A 12,470-nucleotide genomic window follows, 5' to 3' on the forward strand; every position below is an offset into this window, starting at 1 on the left:
TGTCCTGTGTTTTGAACTTCCCCTCTCACATTTGAACAAGTACCTAACATTTCTTCCACTTGTCAAACATTGTGTGACACATTTTTGTGAAGATAGCTCATGAGATATTTTCCAGTTTCTATTACATCCCAATAACACATTGGCTGAGTGACTCATATATTGTACTGTATTGACCCTTACCCTTGCAATTAGCTTAATGGAAGAAAAGCATCCAAAGACTAGCTTACTCGCTTACTAGTTTGGAGAGTATTAACTAAATCATTTCCCTATCTGATACATAGCATTCTGAAAGGCAAAAAAAATGTATAGGCCTGAACAATAGATGAGACAAGTCATCTAAACAAAACAATTGTAAGAATCATATAAATGTCATGGCATATGAAGTGGGTTAAAACATAAATTCTAGACACTGGAACAACTAGCTCTTAAAAAAAAAAAAACTACTGTCTCCAGCTTTTCTGTTTATATTAATTGAAAAATGACAAAACTGAATATCAGGCAAATTAGAGATAACATTATACATTAGAAACAATCATAGTTAAAGACCTAGTGAATGCGGTATCTATTAAGGACAGACACAGCAGAAAATATTGTGTGCCACTTGTTAAGGCAAAAAAATCCATTGCAAAAAGCACCAATTCATCTTTTATTATGATAAAATAAGGGGTTCAACTTTAAGATTAATTTTCACTTACCCATGGCATACATGTAACACCACAGAAGACCAAACATAATGTTATAAAACAAGATCACACATTTTGCTGTTCAACTGGATTCAAGGGCCCACATTCTGATCTGCCTAATCTTTTTGAAAAACCTTCAAAAAAGCAAACAAAAATGATCTCATTGTGAAGAAAGAAACTGACAATCTTTCATTAATTATATTTGTGTTTCTTTTCAGTTAGATCATTTATACATATGTATGCATATATATATATATATATATATATATATATATATATATATATATATATATATATATATATATATATATATATATATATATCTTGTAAATATCTATATATGGATTTACTTCAGTAGCTTAAAAGCTCAAAATCTTGAATTTCAAAAGACTGAGACCAAAATCCTGAAAGTTCAAAAGACTGAAAACTCAAAACACTTGCTATAGTCCAGCAGAAGTAGATACAGAAACAAATACAAGACAAACCATATTACTTTTCTCCAAGTATAAGCAGGGGGGCAAGCACCCCTGCACCCCCCATGTGGGGGGCTGTGCCGCCCCACACCCCCCTGCTACTTAAATGTATCAACTCTGAGACTGCACTTCACTACACTAACATGAGTTATGTTGTAATATAGCAAATTACAGGGGAACATGACTAAGGTTACAACAGGCAGTCAAGACACATGTAATGGTATGATTACCATTTTGTTATGTGGAGTGCAATCTCGGAGTTGATATATTTAAGTAGCAGGGGATATGGGAGTGCATGGGGGCTTGCCCCCCCCCCCCCGCTTATACTTGGAGGAGTGGTAAATGGTTTATCTTTCATTTGTTTCTGTATTTAGTTGTGCGGGAATATAGTAAGTGTTGGTTTTGTGTGTGTTTTCAGTATTCTGAGATTCAGTATTTTGAGGTTTCAGTCTTTTGAACTTTCAGGATTTTGGTGTCAGTCTTTAGAAAGTCAAGATTTTGAGCTTTCAAGCTTCTGAAGTGAATCTCTCTCACTCTGTGTGTGTGTGTGTGTGTGTGTGTGTGTGTGTGTGTGTGTCTATATAGATATGTGTATATATATATATATATATATATATATATATATATATATATATATATATACATACATAATATATATATATATATATATATACACATACATAATATATATATATATATATATATATATGTAGATTTGTGTGCGTTCAGGTCTAGTGAAATATATTAAATCTGTCACCAGTCAACATATTTTTAGTCAACAAAATATGGATGACTATACAGATAGTTGACAGGTGTGAGAGAATGCACATTCCTCAGGGTAAGGAAATTTGCCCTTTCCCCTACATTATGTGATTTCACATTTTGAGGTTTCAGTCTTTTGAACTATATATATGAGTAGCAGGGGTGTGGGGGGGTGCAGGTGGCTTGCCCCCTGCAAAATTTTTTTAAGTTTAAGTTTTACATGTGCAGTAGCATGTCGAAATTTTATATAGAGATATATATATATATATATATATATATATATATATATATATATATATATATATATATATATATATATATATATATATATATATATATATATATATATATATATATATATACATATATATACATATATACATATATATACATATATATATACATATATATATATATATATATATATATATATATATATATATATATACATACATATGGGTCTACTTTGTTTCACTGAAAACACACTTCATTGAAACTCATTTAATTGAAAACACAATTCACTGAAAGCTCACTTCACTGAAAACTCATTTGACTGAAACTCATTTATACCCTGTTCTCTACTGCAGTGTGATCCTGGAGTTAGTACATATAGTAAGGGATGGTGTGGGAGGCATAGCCTCCACATTGGGGGGGTGGGGGGGTAGCCCTCCACCTATTTTAAATGATGGAAACCATAGGCATGGATATTTACAATTTGAATGAATAACTCTTTCCAGAAGATAATATATACCCAAAAATAACCGCCCCCACCCCCCATTGTGGGGGTCTGTGCCCCCCACCCCCTTTATATATATATATATATATATATATATATATATATATATATATATACTAACTCTAGGATCGCACTACAGTCATATACCTTTCAATGAAATGAGTTTCAATGAAGTGAGCTTTCAGTGAATTTTGCTCAAGCAACTGATTTTCAGTGAAATGAGTTTTCAATGAAATGAGTTTCAGTGAAGTGTGTTTTCAGTGAAATGAAGGACAGCCGTTCAGCAGAGTATATTTCAGTCAGATTTCAGAACATAACACTCATACTTAGTTACAACATGCAGTTACATCACACATCACAATATTCAGGTATTAGTTTTAAGGGTATTGTGACAGAATTTTATAGGTATAGAGACAGGCGTATTAAAAGAAAGTTAAAAGAAAGAATTATATAAGGGTATAGAGACAGGTGTATTAAAAGAAAGTTATTAAAATAATTTATCTAAAGAATAAGTAGTAATAGTTATTCAGTATACCCCAGGCATAATAGAGCAGGTTAAATGTGTTAATTAATTTATAGATTGCAGTGTGCTTTACATAATTATTGTACATTACACAGAAGGCTAAAAGGACACTGACAGAGTATGCAAAGGTACAGATGTGAAATACAGAAAACATAGGTTTTAATAAACTATTATAGCACATAAATATTTACAGGATATTTGAAACACAAATTTAGAAGGCAGGCATCTATTACATTACACAGAAATTAAAAAGGTAAATAGAAGTATTAACAAATCTAACTGAAAATTTACAGACACAAGTTAACACAGTATATAGTACTTACGCTTCAAGACCAGTTATAAAGGTGGTCCTATAGTGGCAATTTCAGTTAGTCTTCAGAAAATAGCCATCATGTTTGAGAGACTATATAATGAAAAAGGAAATGGACTAAACAGGACAATGTTTGAGAATTTAAATCTATAGACAAAAAGGAAAGTTTTTATTCATTACATCATGGTACACTAAGGCACTATTTCATAAAGTAGAAAATGTAGGCAATAGTCAGTGTAATTTTACCATTACAGGATCTAGCAACAGGGGAAAAAATAGGCAGAGTTAGCAGTTTATATATACCCTGTCTAACTTGACTGGAGACTCAAGGCGGCAGTTTGAGGATGTGTATGGAATTTTCTTCATGTTGTTTCTGGAACAGCAGGGTTGAAAGAATTACCTGGCTTAATCAGTTTTAGAAACCACAGAATTAAAAGGCACTGATTTTAAGAATAATGTGCAGATTTTAGATACATCACACATAAATCACAACTTAGACTTAAGAACTCTAAAGACTATGGATCTAGGTAATGGGGTAATCACTAGTGCAGGTATATTTCTTGCATATGGAGCTGTCAAAGCTGTTTGGGTATTGTGTAAATTATAAATACACAAACAGTTAAAATGGCTTAAAATACTTTATTAAGCATTTAAAAACATTAACAAAACACAACTGGTAAGTGCTTTCAATCTATACTTAGAACTTCATCACTGATAAACCCTTAAATAACCCTTAAACAAACTGTTTAGAATCACATGCTCTCCACTTTAATGTGTAACCCTTTTTTCTTTTGTGCAATTTTGTAATTCTCCCTGCCGTTCATCACTTTACCATTCCCTTATTTAATTCCATCATATTTATTTTGCTAAAACTGTATTAAATAGAATACTTTTTTAGATTTGATAATATATAAATCCACCAATAAATTAGAAGTAAGAATTTATAAAAATGATATGCAAAGTAATTTTATCTGCATCTTAATATATGTATAATTTGAGTCTTAAGAAGACTACAGTTAAAGGTCAGTTCCTATGAGTGAGTAAAGTAACAGATGACCCTGATTATTTTAATAAGGAATATGAAACCATAAAAGTTAAGTCTTATGAAAGAGGTTATCCAAAAAATGGTTAATAGTTTCATGAGCAATGTTAAAAATAAAAGAAACCATTGTCTTACTGTCCTTAATCAAAATGAAAATAATAGGGGTCAAACGATGTGTAAAGAAAAAGATTTTTCCTTAACTTCTATACTTGAAAATTCACATGATGAGAAAGGTATGATTGGTGAAAATCCTGTTTCTGTATCCAAAACGGGTAAACATTTTAAAGAACACTTTCACAAAAACAGTTTTAGAAAAAGAAATACAATAGAATTAAATAAGGGAATGGCTAAGTGTTTGAACTGTATTTTTTGTAAACACATAATAGTAAGTGATAGGGAGGTTAATGTAATGGTTAAGGTGCTTACCTTAGAAACACAAGGTGCAGGGTTTGATTCTCACATGGGGTAATTGGCTAGGCTTAAAATGGCCCTGAGGACAGTTTTCCTAGTACTAATCTATGAATATGGTTGGAGGCAATTGAAATTATATTATTGAACAAATACATTGTATTATGTGGACTTTGTCCAGCATTTTACACTGTTAGGACTGTTAGAGAGTTTTATATGAGAATTTATGAACACTTATGGGCAGTAGAAAAGATGGGGTTAATTAATGCTTTATATAAACATGTGTGGCAGATTCATAAGAAAAATGAGAATATGCATTCTAAATTTCAGTTATTGATCAAGTGATTATGATTTTAGATTGGCTGCTGAAGATGAGTTAGACTAGAAAGAGTATTGTTGGCAAGCAAGACTAAATGCTTGCAGTTCTCCTGGAATGAATGGCAGGGAGAATTACAAAATTGCACTGAAGAGAAAAGGGTTAACTCATTAAGGTGGTGGTCATGTGATTCTAAATAGTTTATTTAAGTGCATTTCTTTATCTCTGCAACATTGTCTGATGAAGTTCTAAGTATAAAATGAAAGTGCTTTCCAGTTCTGTTGTGCTAATGTTTAATGTTTATTAAAGTGTTTTATGCAATTTTCAACCGTTTGTGTATTTATTAATTTATCTGGTGTTGCAGCTTGGCTAAATTCATGCATTGTTGGCTTTGGAAGTTTTATTTTAAATTACATAAATTAGTTAAGTCGCTGGAGGTATTAGCTAATATTACCTTTGAGACCATAAAATACATCACTATCTCTCAAGACACATCTGCAGATTATGAGTGAGGTGGCATAAAGCCCATATAGTCAAACCAGATTACAGTAGTTAGTAATACAGATATGAGATAATTACAAAATAATGTCCTTGTAAACATTCATCAGGGACATCAGGGGGAGCTGTTAGACTGAGGGTCTGAGTTCACTGTAGTATATTAAGGTAGATTAACAGGTCTGAAAACATAGAGCCAGAGTTGTGTTTTTATGTTTGCATTCAATTTCAGGAAAAGACAGTTCAGCAGAAAGGAAAATATAATCTTGGTGGCTAAGCATGAGCTATGCAGAAATACCAGTTCTCAGGGAAAGCTACAGAATGTTTATTTCCCAAAGGAAAGATGTGTGTACTTGCAATGGAATGCTAGATAAAGAATAGACAGTTAGGCCCTGTCAGGCACATGCAAGGCAAGGCTTGAAAACCAAGGCTAAGGAGGGATGTAAAACATTACAGGGTACTGGTATTATTAGGAAATACTTCAAACACAAGCAGTTGAGTCAGTTAAGTTAGTTTTTGGACTGATATGCAAAAGTTCTTTGCAGTACAGACACTCAAGCCTGATTACCAAAGTCAGGTCAAATGTCGAGCATTAATCAGAATAATGATACTATTCTGAAAAAAAAAGACTGTGTCAGGTTATATTTTTCAGGAGAATTGGAATATATGTGCAGAAACTTTGAATATATTTGTCAGCACCATTATATTAATCAGCACTGTTACTGTCATCCAGCATTTCAGAATTTCTACAGACTGTTATTGTTTATCAGCACTGTTGTTGGAGACAGTATATGGATATTGTTAACATTTAATAAAGCATTCTTAACTAAATTACAACATGTGCAGAATTCAAAGGAGAGACTGGCACCTGTTCAGCACAAGTTTAGGCAATTAACAGCTAAAGACATTCATTCCTCTCTCATTTCAGCTGTTTCCAGTTAATTCCAGTATCATCCAGTATAACAATTCTTTCAAAGATCCATTATGCATGACAACAGATATTCCTAAACTGTGTTAATACAAGTGTTCTGAAACAACTAGGGAAGTGCTCACTATGGGAGAAAACAACTTTGACCTTATCCTTATTAATATAGATGAGCCATGTTCCATACCTTGTGTATCTTCACTCATCCAAAACCTTAAAACTGTTTACCTTAAAATAAAATTAAAACCTGAGATCCCAACCACCTCCAGAAAATTTTGAAATTTCTCCAAGGCAAAGTACTTGTTTCAAAGTGATAGTCTGACAAGTTTCAAATCTGCCCTAACACAGTAACTGCATGGGATGTGTGGAATTGTATACCACTAAACTGTACCAGCATGTCAACAACTACATAGAAGTAGCTGTATCCTATAAGAGCAAGTGTAGGTCTAACCCCAAAAAACAAATCACCCTGGTGAAATCACAACACTAATAAGTCTTACAACAAAAGGAAAGTAATTATAAACAAATATTAGAAGATTAATTTACAGCAGGCTAGATCCATCATCATGGAATTAGGAGTTTAGTTAAAACCACCAAAGCCAAGTCTATGGCAAAAATAGTCGCCCTAATAAAGTACAACCATAAAGCCTTTGTTAGCTATGTTCTTAACCCCAAGAGCTTTTTGCAACAATGTGTTGAGCTGCTTGTGAATGACACAACCCACTTCAAATCTGAAGAGATAGCAAACATACTAGCTGATAAATGTAGCTCCTACTTTACTCCTTTTTCACTTCCTATTATTTCACAAGAAATTCCAGAAACAGATACTCACCCCAGCTTTCAAAAAAGAACCAACTCCTGAAAACAATGCCAAAGGCCATACTATATTAATGACATCTCAACATCCCAGGATGTATGTTAAATAGCACAAAGCACAATTTTTCTACACCCCTGACAATGCTGTTCAACCTCAAGACTCCACACAACCTTAGTATAAAGCGAATGGTGGACAGCAGTGGTCATACCCCTACACAAGGGAGGGCTATCCACTAACCCTAGTAATTACTGACCTTTAGGTCTGACTAGTCTCATTTCTGAGACAATGGAAAGACTAATAGTGGAGTTAATAAATAAGGACATAGAGAACCTCCGAACAATGCACCCATTCCATTTTTGTTTTCATCAAATGCAGGACTTGTTTACTCAATGTAGTAGACTTCTTCAAAAAGATCACCAAAGCAATGGGCAAAGGCAAAATGTTGCACACCACCTTACTAGACCTGGTCAAAGCGTTTGACACAATACCTCACACTGGCATAGTGCAGAAGATTACCTGTCTAGGATTTGCTATTCAAGTATTTCTGACAGAGTAGTCTGCAGGGAATTTTTAAAGTCTACCAACTCATTACACTACCAAAAAAATAAGTTCCCTACTACTTATTTCTTCCTTATCACACCTCCAACATTTGCTGTCTACCTGAGGAAACATTTTCTGGCATCTGCCTTTGGTATAAAAATACCTATGCGAATACTTACAAGCAAAAATGCTAAATCTTCCAGACTTTGTTGAATATTTGGGAGCCATGCCTATATCCCCCATTGTTTCTTTGTGAATTGCTTATTCAGTCTCTCATACGTAAGACAAATGTTACCAGAAATACTCATTTATTTATTTATTTATTTTACATTTATTGACCGGGATTGTCCGACTGAGCTGAAGAGCCCTTTTTCAGCAGAGGCCTGAGGAGAAAAGCTCCAACATATTAAACAATTTTCATTATAAATAAGCTTTAAACAGCAATGTTACAGGATTATTATAAGACATTAAGTAGCAATACAATGTTATACAGTGTCAGTAATCAGGAGTATAGCAAAACTATTTCAAGAGGTATAAAAAGAAATATGTCATTAAGATGAATATAGTTTTTGAGGTAAGTGGTCACAAAAACCCAGTTTTATCATAATGTAGTTGCATGAAGGCAAGACAATTACAATAGAATGTTTCTCTGAGGCAATTTGCTTAATAGATTTAAGACAGTAGAAAGAATAGTCAAGGAAGATTAGAGGGAGCTAGTGAGAAGAGAGAGTTAAGGGCAGAAAGTAGATTAAGGTATGAGAAGTAGGGGATGTTTAAGGAGGGAGAGTGCAGTGGCAGAACCAGTGACTTTTAAAGTGCTCTTTGGTGGCTGTCTTACATTGCATAGGCTGTGTAAGGGTCCTGATTTCTAGTGGGAGCCTATTCCAAGCAATAGTGGGGTGATAGCTGTACATGTTGCATCCAACTTTAGACTTGGGTTTGTAGATTTGTAGGTCTTGGTTAAAGCTTCGGAGAGGTCTGGAGGGAGAATAATGGGAGATAAGAGGGGATAGTGCTGGGCAGTAGGAAGGCTGGTATAGGATAGAATGGATGATCTGGAGCTGAGAAAGAAGAAGCTGGTGAGGTAATTCAAGCCAGTTCAGGTGTTCTAGAGAGAGACAGTGATGGGATTTGTAGGTTTGTTGGGCAGCAAATCTAGCAACCTTGTAGGTATATTTGAGTTTGGTCAGGAGTGCTGAGTTAAGATTTGTGAGAATTTGAGAATTGTACATTAGACTGGGTAGAAGGTAGGTGAGAGAGAGTAATCTTGGCTTCAGAGGTAAGAAATTTCTTGTTACGGTAAGGGAGCCCTAGTTTTGAATGAGTCTTTTTGATAGAGTTATTAACATGCAAGTCAAATTTAAGCTGATCGTCAATGGTTATGCCTAAGAGATTTGTGCTGGATTCTACCTGAATGGCAGTGCTATTAAGGGATTGTATGGAGAAGGAGGGTTTAATATTGTTGAACTTTTTAGGTAGGAAGAGTAACAGCTTTGTTTTTTAGGGATAAGGATGAGCTGGCTGTTGGAGAGCCATGTTTCAACTAAGTTAAAGGATGCCTGAGTAGCTGAGAAGAGCTTAGAGGGAGAGTTGGCTGTGATGATGACTGTAGAGTCATCTGCGTATTGCACTAAAGATAACTGAGGACAGATGGCTGATTAGTAAAGATATTAAAAAGTAAAGGCCCTAGGATAGAGCCTTGAGGTACACCCATTTTTACAGGGAGAGGAGGGGAGAGTGCATAGTGCCATCTCACTGATTGAGATCTATCAGTGAGGTAGCTGGAGAACCATGCAACAGTATCAGAGATGAAGTTGAGGTTATGCAGTTTGTGCAGCAGAAGTGTATGTGAGACAGTGTCAAAAGCTTTTGGAAGGTCCACGAATAGGCAAGAAATAAGTTTATGGTTGCCCATGGCTATAGAGACAGTGTTGAGGAAGGATAATAGAGCTGTAGTGGTGCTATGTTTGGGCCTGAAGCCATATTGAGTGGGTGTAAGCAGATTTTCCTGTATTAGATACTGCATAACTTGTTTATAAATACATTTTTCTAGCACTTTAGAGAGAGGGGACAGTATAGCGATAGGTCTAACTTTGGAGATATCAGAGGAGTTACCTCCTTTGTGTATAGGTAGAGTGTAGCATTGTTTCCAGATGGAAGGGACTTTAGATTCAGAGATAGAGCTATTGATTAGGATAGATATAGGGAGAACAAGTGAGTCAGCTGCTTGTAGAAAAAAAGTGGAAGGAACATTGTCAGCTGATGCTGAGCATGGTTTTAATTTAGAGTGTAGAGTTTTGATGTAGCTAGTGGGTACAGGTTTTAAGGAGAAGGTATTTGAGGAGATAGTATTAGGTTCATAAAAGTTGGAGATGTTAGTAGTAGAGGAGAGGGGAAGTGATGGGTAGGTATGGTGTTAAGCAAAGGAATGCAAAGGAATGCAGAAGGTCAGATGGCAGTGGATTTTGCGAAAAGGATGGACATGGCTGTGGTGAATACATATTTTAACAAGAGGGAGGAGCATAAGGTGACATACAAGAGTGGAGGAAGATGCACACTGGTGGAATATATCTTATGTAGAAGGGCCAGTCTGAAGGAGATTGGAGACTGTAAAGTGGTGGCAGAGGAAAGTGTAGTTAGGTAGCATAGGATGGTGGTTTGTAGGATGACACTGGTGATCAAGAAGAGGAGGAAGAGTGTGAGCGCAGCACCAAGGATCAAATGGTGGAAATTGAAAAAGGGTAATTGTTAGGTGGAGTTCAGGGAAGAGTTAGGACAGGCACTGGGTGGCAGCGAAGAGTTACTGAATAGCTGAGTAACTACAGCAGAGCTAGTAAGGGAGATGGCTAGAAAGGTGCTTGGTGTGACATCTGGAAAGAGGAAGGAGGACAAGGAGACCTGGTGGTGGAATGAAGAAGTACAGGAGAGTATACAGAGAAAGAGTTTGGTGAAGAAGAACTGGGATTGTCAGAGAGATGAAGAAAGAAGATAAGAGTATAAGGAGATGAGGTGCATGGCAAAGAGAGAGGTGGCGAAGGCTAAGGATAAGGCATATGAAGAGTTGTATGAAAGGTTGGACACTAAGGAGGGAGAAAAGGACCTGTACCTATTGGCTAGACAGAGGGACCGAGCTAGTAAAGATGTGCAGCAGGTAAGGGTGATAAAGGATAATGAGGGAAATGTACTCACAAGCGAGGAGAGTGTGTTGAGCAGATGGGAAGAGTACTTTGAGGGGCTGATGAATGAAGAGAATGAGAGGGAGAGAAGGTTGGATGATGTGTGGACAGTGAATCATAAAGTGCAGTGGATTAGCAAGCAGGAAGTAAGGATAGCTATGAAGATGATGAAGAAGGGAAAGGCTGTTGGTCCAGATGACATATCTGTGGAAGCATGGAGGTGTTTAGGTGAAATGGCAGTGGGGCTTTTAACTAGATTGTTTAATGAAATCTTGAAAATTGAGAGGATGCCTGAGGAATGGAGAAAAAGTGTTTTGGTACCGATATTTAAGAATAAGGGTGATGTGCAGAGCTGTAGTAACTACAGAGGGATTAAACTGATCAGTCAGAGCATGAAGTTATGGGAAAGAGTAGTGGAAGCTAGGTTAAGAAGGGAGGTGATGATTAGTGATCAGCAGTATGGTTTCATGCCAGGAAAGAGCATTACAGATGTGATGTTTGCTCTGAGAGTGTTGATGGAGAAGTACAGAGAAGGTCAGAAGGGGTTGCATTGTGTCTTTGTGGACTAGAGAAAGCATATGACAGGGTGCCTAGAGAGGAGTTGTGGTATTGTATGAGAAAGATGGGAGTGTCAGAGAAGTATGTAAGATTGGTATAGGACATGTACAAGGGTAGTGTGACAGCGGTCAGGTCTGTGGTGGGAGTGATGGATGCGTTTAAGGTGGAGGTGGGATTACATCAAGGATCAGCTCTGAGCCCTTTCTTATTTTCAATGGTGAAGGACAGGTTGACAGATGAGATCAGACAGGAGTCCCCGTGGACTATGATATTTGCAGATGACATTGTGATTTGTAGGTAGAGTAGGGAACAGGTGGAGGAGACCCTGGAGAGGTGGAGATATGCTCTAGAGAGAAGAGGAATGAAGGTCAGCCGGACTAAGACAGAATATATGTGTGTGAATGAGAGGGAGGATAGAGGAATGGTGAGGATGCAGGGAGTAGAGGTGGCGAAGGTGGATGAGTTTAAATACTTGGGATCAACAGTTCAGAGTAATGATTAGTGTGGAAAAGAGGTGAAGAAGAGAGTACAGGCAGGATGGAGTAGATGGGGAAGAGTGTCAGGAGTGATTTGTGACAGACGAGTACCAGTAAGAGTGAAAGGGAAGGTCTACAAGTGGGTAGTGAGACCAGCTATGTTATATGGGTCGGAGACAGTGACATTCACAAAAAGGCAGGAGTCAGAGCTGGATGTGGCAGAGTTAAAG

This window comes from Protopterus annectens, chromosome 3.part0, assembly GCF_019279795.1.
Source record: "Protopterus annectens isolate FY-2018-M chromosome 3.part0, PAN1.0, whole genome shotgun sequence".
Lineage (NCBI taxonomy): Eukaryota > Metazoa > Chordata > Ceratodontiformes > Protopteridae > Protopterus > Protopterus annectens.